This window comes from Odontomachus brunneus, unplaced genomic scaffold, assembly GCF_010583005.1.
Source record: "Odontomachus brunneus isolate Ranch 3 - 2012 unplaced genomic scaffold, Obru_v1 Obru_scaffold_034, whole genome shotgun sequence".
NCBI classification, from domain to species: domain Eukaryota; kingdom Metazoa; phylum Arthropoda; class Insecta; order Hymenoptera; family Formicidae; genus Odontomachus; species Odontomachus brunneus.
In genome coordinates this window covers 1,492,310-1,500,122 of record NW_022639484.1, presented here as the reverse complement: position 1 = coordinate 1,500,122, position 7,813 = coordinate 1,492,310, and the positions used below count along the sequence as shown (strand labels likewise).

Below are 7,813 nucleotides of genomic sequence, written 5' to 3'. Positions count from 1 at the left end.
GTATATATATATATATATATATATATATATATATATATATATATATAGGATGTTCTATTTTATTTTGCAATCTTTATATATTTCAAAAACAAGATATAGAAAAAATGTATAAAAATAAAAATTGGTAAATACATAGAGAAAATGCCACCTCATCAATTTTGTTGAAGTTGATATGTATTGTGGAAATAATAGAAATGTTTTGCAAAAAGAACAAAGTGGGAATGACATTAGTGTATTGTAATATAACAAAATAAAATATAAAATTTTTTTATTTAATTCTAGATATCATAACGTTATTCGCAGTATAAAGTTTATATATACCGCATTAATCCGTTGTTCATCCTCTAACGAAAAAGTATTTGTTTAGATTATTTATAAAAGAAAGTTGTTACAATGTTAGTAATTGTTACATTTAAATAGTTCACGAAAAGCTTTGAATATACGACTACACGAATTTCTAAGCCTTATTGAGAATAATGATAAATTTACAGACCGGAAAGTTATTTATAGAGATATTAAATGTCTGCGATGTAAAAAAAGGTTAATATTAAATTGCGGACTTATTCTTTTGAAGTGTCATACAACTAGATACGAAAAATAGTCATAAAAAACAATGTAAAGCAATTTAGATGCAATTTAGGCGCAATTTTAGGTCAAATGCACTTTATAACACATAATTTTCATATTCCTATTTAACCCGGGAGTGGGCGCGTAAATGGGACCAACGTTAGTGAGCGCTTATCGGTCATTTCGACCGAAATATATTTAAGCACATACATGTATAATAATTAAGTAATAATTAATAAATGCAATTATTAAAATGCAATTATTAAAAGAAACCAATTATTCAAAGAATCCAATTATTAATAATTGAAGGAAATAATTTTATGATATCACTATTTCTTCTTTTTCCCATCTTTTTTTCTCTTTACCATTTCTATACCTAATATGTTTAGGAAACGTATTAAACTTATTATATATATGTGAATATATTAAAAATAAAGTCATAATATTTTTATTTTAACTGCATTAGTAAAAAATGACATTCTCTTAGTTTAATAAAATAAAATAAGAATTTCTTGCTTCTCTCGTTTTACTTTGATTAACTTAAACATTGATTTAATAAACTTGAAAATTTATTTAATAAATTTAGAAATAGAGAATAAATCTTCTTGAATTAATGGCAATATTAAAATTATCACATTATGTATTATTTCAATAATTCAAGTATTAATTTTAATATCGCTATTGAATCAAGAATATATACTCCAATTACGCATGCTGTTGAAATTTTAACAAAAAAAAGAGAACCGTTCGTCCAATTACGATGTCAGAAAGACAATAGACGTTCGGCGGCATATCCAGCGACGTTGACGTGGCAGAGATAAAAGACTAACGTTAGTAGGCGCGCTATGGTCTTTTAGATAGACTGCTAAAAACGTATCAAATTTCATATAGAAATAAGCGCGTCTACGCCGTCTGCTTCTCCATGCTATACGAGAAAACATCAAAGAAAATTTACGTAAAAACGAAAATACGATAATGTCAATAGATTAGATGATATAAGTAGAAAACGAAAAAGTGAAAATGACGCGGAAATGTCGCGCCCACTCCCGGATTAACTCCGCAAAATGTACGTAAATTTATTTATATATACTGCATACTTCTTAACGATACGCCCTCCTCAAATAACGCGTTCTTAATAGATTAATTAAATGTTACATTGAATATTGCTATTGACTGACAAAACTATTTAATAAAAAACATAAAATATTTCGAAAAGTGTAATTATTATATATACCATACGTTTTTATGTAGAGAACAGAAATATTAACTTATTTTTAATTTCCAGTGGCAATTAAAAGTACTATATACTTAAGGGTAATACTTAAGTCAGAGATTGGATTATACATACAGTCAGGCAGAGTTCGTTAAGCAACCATTCCGAAACGCGAGTTCGCTCTTGCTCTTCCCTAATGACCCGAATCCTGTCCATTGTGTGTTTCGCCCGTATTCCTCCCCCATAAATACAATGACTTGGATGTAGATAGATGTAGATGTGCATACGAGTTAACGTTAATCGTTCCCCGTGCACAATGCAGATCTCCGCGAGATACCGTCGAATTCTTATTTACTCACGCGTCGAAGGAAAACGCGCGAGGCGGTATTTGGACCCTCGATCCTATTTACATCGACCACGAAACAATGGAGGAACGCGCGTCCTTGGACGCGAGATAATAGAGTCCCGCAGTGTGCTATTACGTTATATCCGTTCGCTCTCGAGGAAAACATGAAAACGTGAATGGCGTGAATCACATTTTCTCTAAGGCGCCAATTAGCGTGTCGCGAACCGTCTCACGTCGTGCAGGACAGAAAACGGACAGAAAATCCCGGCGAAATCGCGCGGAATGCTCGCGGCGGCGCGTAAAGCAACGGCATTATGCGTCTGCTGAGGCAAGAGTCATTATTGATTATTTACGTCAATGCTCGCGTCGCTTCAGCAAACGCGGCAAATTGCCCACGTTTGTTAACAGTTGCGCTGTCGAAGACGATTATGTCACGGTGCGTTGCACTCCGCGAGAATGTCTGGAATGAATTAAACTCGCGTTTTTGTCCAAATTTTGTAATTCTCAAAAATAATATCGATTGTAATCTTATCTTTAAGGTAAGAAAATTATCTAAAGATAATTGTATCTCCATCATTATCGACACGCACGAGCGCGCTTCATGTATTCAGTGAAATAACACACATGTTTCTGCAAGACTAAGTAGAAAGGGAAACATTAGTATTCTGAGTTGGACGGCTTTGCAGCGAGAAAATGAAGCGAATATCATCTCGGCGAATTGTCGAAGCACTTGCTCGTTGCATTTATGCCTTAACTATTCCGCCAAAAAGCGCCGGACGAAATAATAACTAGAGTTACGGCGCGAGTTCGATTCGATGCACTAGTGCGCACTGTTGCACGCTAAAGGCTGCCACGGCAGATAGATTGACGTAAAAGCGTATACACGCGCCATACACAGAATGAATAAGCGACTCGCGCGTTCGACTTGAAACGCTCAGCATAAGTCACTACCTTTATTTGATCCTTTGAGTCATAGATTTTATTTCTCGGTAAAGTTTCTTCAAATTTGGCGCATAGGCGGTCTTGAGGTCACTTATTACAAATTTGAGATCAAAAAGTTGAAATTCGAAATAACGGGTCCAATATGGCGACCATAAGTTTTTAAAATTAGCAATCTCGCTTTTAGCATTATCCGGAAATAATAATGACATTTCCTCGATGTATGAAAAAGAGATTTTTGCGTTTTTGACCAGAAATTTTGCAGCAAATTTGTTATCAATATTTCAATAGTCTATTATAAAAATAGGGCAAAAAACAGAAAATTTAAAAAAATGTGTAAAATATTCTTAATTGTCCTTAAAATAATATTAATTGTCTCAAAAACTATTTTTTTCAAAAAGTGATTTTTTTATTTTTATATACTTATAATAATTTAACAATTAAACATTTAAATTATTTTTTATTTATTTTTAGTTTCTTATGTTTATAAAAATGTATAGTAATAATATAATCGACTGTTTGCCGATAAGTTAGTTAAAATTATTAAAAATGAAGAAAAACGATGGGTACGCTAGTATCCCACTATGACTCAAAGAATTAACTGAATCCATGTGAATACTGGGATGTAAATAATCAAGACACATTTTTATACTATAGAGAACGACAAAAAAGATATGCTGCACATAACTAGAAATATCTAGTTATAAGCATCTATTCCAGTTATGTAATGGTAATGTGAGAGAAAGAGAGAGAGAGAGAGAGAGAGAGAGAGAGAGAGAGAGAGAGAGAGATGATTTAACTGTTTTGCTAGTTATTTTATATTATTATTATCAATTATATCAAAATGTAGTTGCGCGTGCTTTAGTGGCAACCAGAAATCGGTTGGAATGATTTACCATGGATAATCACTCTGGTTTGAGCAACCAGATATCGTCACTGTAACTCAGCAATTGCTATAGGAAAAATAGAGCAACTTTTCATTTATACGAATTCTTCCACTCTGAATCATCGAGTAAATATTTTCGTTCAAAATTGAAGAATGAATCTGATGCAGTTCAAAGCGCAGGCGATGGTCCAAATAGAATGGGAGAACTTGTTTCTGAAGAATTTCCAGAAATTAAGTTCTCTCAATGGACATCTTGCTGCGTTCCAGACTGCATCCAAGAAGTGTTCAAACCGTATTGAAGCCAAGTGTACTCCATCGTCTCACTGAGACAAATTCACTCCAACTGACTAAAACAATTACTTATACCGTATGGATTACGAATTTACTTGAAGCTTAGGCAAACATTAACTTTTGCGATCCCAACTAATGATACTTTCACTATCATTTCGAATGAATTTGCACACGTTTTAATCACGTTTACCGCCAGGTAGTTTTTCATCATCTTTAATATCATGTTTAAGATCATGTTTAACATCTTCTGTCCATACAGAGTGACAGAATGAATACTTGAATAAATTATAATAATGAATAAACTATTGAATAAACTATTTCGAATTGTGTGCAGACCGTCGAACCGACGAAACATGTTTTATCAACGCGGAACAGATATGCCATCTTTATTGTTCAAAAACGTTTTAGAATGCAATAGAAAAAATGTCCAAGGCTTAGTAGCTCAATGTAACATCGTTTTCACATTATCATATGTTGAAGTATTCGAATATTCGGTGCATCAATAAAAAGATAACAAATTATACATTTAAAAAACGATTAACCGGATATTTTTTAGTTAAGACTTAAAAGCTCCTGAAAATTGTTTGTTGTAATATAAAGTATACAAATATTATTATGTTAATGTATTATTACAGAATATCTCAAAGACGAGATGACAAATTTGAATATCTGGTTGATTTTTTATTAAGTGACGTCACATTTTTTGGGGAAATCACTGGAAACTTTAAAAAGAAACTAGAACATTCATTGTTTTCGGTTGAGCTTCAATTTTACAACATTTTGTACTTATCAGAATTAATCTTCTGATATAAGAGGAAAAAAATCAAAAAAGGAAAAATAGATCATCTCCAAGAACTATAAAAAGTATGAAATAATGTTATATCAATATTCACATGCACTTACTTCTTTTTTATCTCCCGATAATTATATAATTATTTACTTAATTTATCTCTTCTGCACCGATTTCTAATATCGTTAAAGAATTAAGATAGGAATAAATATATTAAGATACATTAAAATTCAAAATTATTTCATAGTTTTTAGGTTTTTTGAGGTTATTAAAGATGGTTTTTTTTAGTTTTTTGTTTCGTACTTTTTCATTATTTACTAAAAGTTCGTTTTTTAAATCGGTTAAAAGTAGAAGTTTTGTTTTGAATCTGTAGATGTGTTCTCAGATTTCCAAGAAAGTGAAATTACTTATACACAATTTCTAGATCACCTAAACAAACCCGAGCAATGACACTAATCTGAGAACCACGTAGATAATACACTGAACAAGGTATGCAAGAAGTTTCATCTCAATATCTCTAAAAGTTCTCTAGTTATAAGGGAATATACAAAGAAAGAAATATACATATGTTCAGGAGAAGCAATTTATAAAGGGTTAACATTATGGTAACATTATAAGAACGATTTTCCCGACAATAATTCTTGTATAATTTACGCGATTACACTCAAATATCAAACACTTTTTTTTCTCAGTGTATGAATAAAATGCGATATGTGTGACAGAAAAGCACGTTTCACAGGCAGAATTTGCGAGACACGTCCTAACGCGAGAAACATCGGAAGAACAATCACTCTTTCAAGTGAGACTCAAGGACATTCCGCAGGAATTTCGCGAATTAATGTCAACGAAAAATTGGCAGGCTACCACTCGTCGCAGACGGGGGTAGAGCGTAAAGGACGCTCCCCCGAGAGTAACTTCGTAGCGATCGAGCAACCTTCGACGCGTTACGTAAGCGATGCGAGCACTTACGTGCGCGAAAACCTGTTGTCGAACGCGCGTCCACAGGGAAAACATCGCACGTGTGCGTTTGCCTTTCTAGAAAATGCGGCCACGCTCCGCGAAGAAATTCGCGCTTTACAATGTAAGACGACAGCGGATTTCCTTGCAGAGCAAGCCCCGGCGCAATTTTCGAGACGATAAATCTCGATTTCACTGAAATAACTAGCAGATTAGGAGATGCTGTGATCCTAACAACATTCCGCGGGCTTAATCCTGAGATCTGAATTATGGTATTAAGCCTCGAATAAACGACACGGTTGGGGGAATGTTTTTCTTTTTAATATACACGAGGCTTAAAAAGATTTATGCGCTGAATTTATATTCTGTTGCGTTCTTTTGGCGCAAGGAGAAACTTAACGATCGCGCGTTATTGCAGCGAAGTCGAACCCGATGCACACATACGTCTTCTATTGCACCTGGCGATGTTGCGATAGAAACAATCGGTCTGTGCAAATAAATAAACACACATATGTACACATAGAAATATGCAAATGTCAGGAGCGGCTTGAACGTGAGCAACTGCGGATAAACTAACGTCAAACGTGCATATTTCATACGAAACTATAGAGAACGGCGCGGTGCGAAAATTCGATCGTATTGCTATACACGAATTGGCAAACTTACATCAACTAAACATCCCCGTCCAACACCTTACAGGCCCGCGTTGAAGTTACAGTCGAGTCACGTTATAGCCGAGTACTTAAGAGGAGGGTAGACATCAAGGGTCGTCTGCAGTGCGCGCGCTCCAAATCAATTTCGTCGCGCCATCGTGTACACGGACGTCGGCTCGATAAAAGAGAAAAATTCAAAGGGCGCACCGACAGTCGCACTCTCGAGGAGTACGTGACAACACAGTTGAACGAGAGAGAGAAAGAGAGACAGATAGATAGAGAGATAAATAAAAAGAAAGAGAGAGAGAGAGAGAGGAGAGAGAGAGAGAGAGAGGCTCGCTTCGTTTCCGATAGCGCGCCACGAGACATGAAAGATCAACATTCGTGTGTTACTCACCACAAATAGGGAAAATCGACCACGCGTCGGGCTGCTCGGGGGTTGAAGCGACGACAGTGGTGGTGGCGGTAGTGATAGTGTGGTGGGGCGTACCTCGGCTTCGCTTGATTCCTCCCTCGCGTTGTCGGAACTAACTCCGTGAGTCCGGCGACACTTTATCAGGTGGTTGAACGGATCACACAATACACATTCGCGGGTACACTCAAACACGACGACGACGCGGCACCTCGACGACGAATCCCGGCGTGGCGGGGCGCGTTTTGACGTATCGGGACGAAGAGCGAAGCGAGAGGACCGGAACGACGCGGCCGGCAGCAGCAACGACGACGACGACGGTCGAACGATACATCCAACCTGAATGAACTCGCGCTCGCGACTGGTCGCCCGCGCGCGCGCATCTGGCAATCCGACGACGGCGACGCCGCCCGCGGAAGCCGACGGAAACGCGCGCAGCAAACGTCAAATTTCGATCGGCGCGTGTTCGCTACGCACGGCTCAGACGGTGGCGTATACGTACGCACGTATTTACGTCAGAGCTGTGCCGTACATTTCAGGACATCTGCATGAATTGTATTTACATATAATTTACTTAATATCTACATGGCCTGTTTCCCATGTAGACAATGTGGATAATATAAAAATTATGTAGACTATTGTAAAGCGAAGTCTACAATGCGAATTTAAGCTTTAATTCTTAAGAAATGGACTAATATCACAATCGAATATATTTTTTAAGGCTTAAATTCGCATTGTAGAAATCCCGTTTAAATCATG

General features: G+C 36.2%; 1 protein-coding gene across 8 annotated transcripts in view; it reads right to left on the bottom strand.

Annotated features, from left to right (window-relative positions):
- LOC116843588 (SH3 and multiple ankyrin repeat domains protein 1-like) overlaps window positions 1-7,404 on the bottom strand; it is a 326,286-nt gene extending 318,882 nt beyond the window's left edge. For all 8 annotated transcript variants that reach the window (XM_032814085.1, XM_032814088.1, XM_032814089.1 and 5 more), the window contains exon 1: window positions 7,040-7,404. The gene's annotated coding sequence lies outside the window, so the exon portion shown is untranslated. The remainder of the gene's footprint in view (window positions 1-7,039) is intronic.
- Window positions 7,405-7,813: the final 409 nt, after the last annotated feature.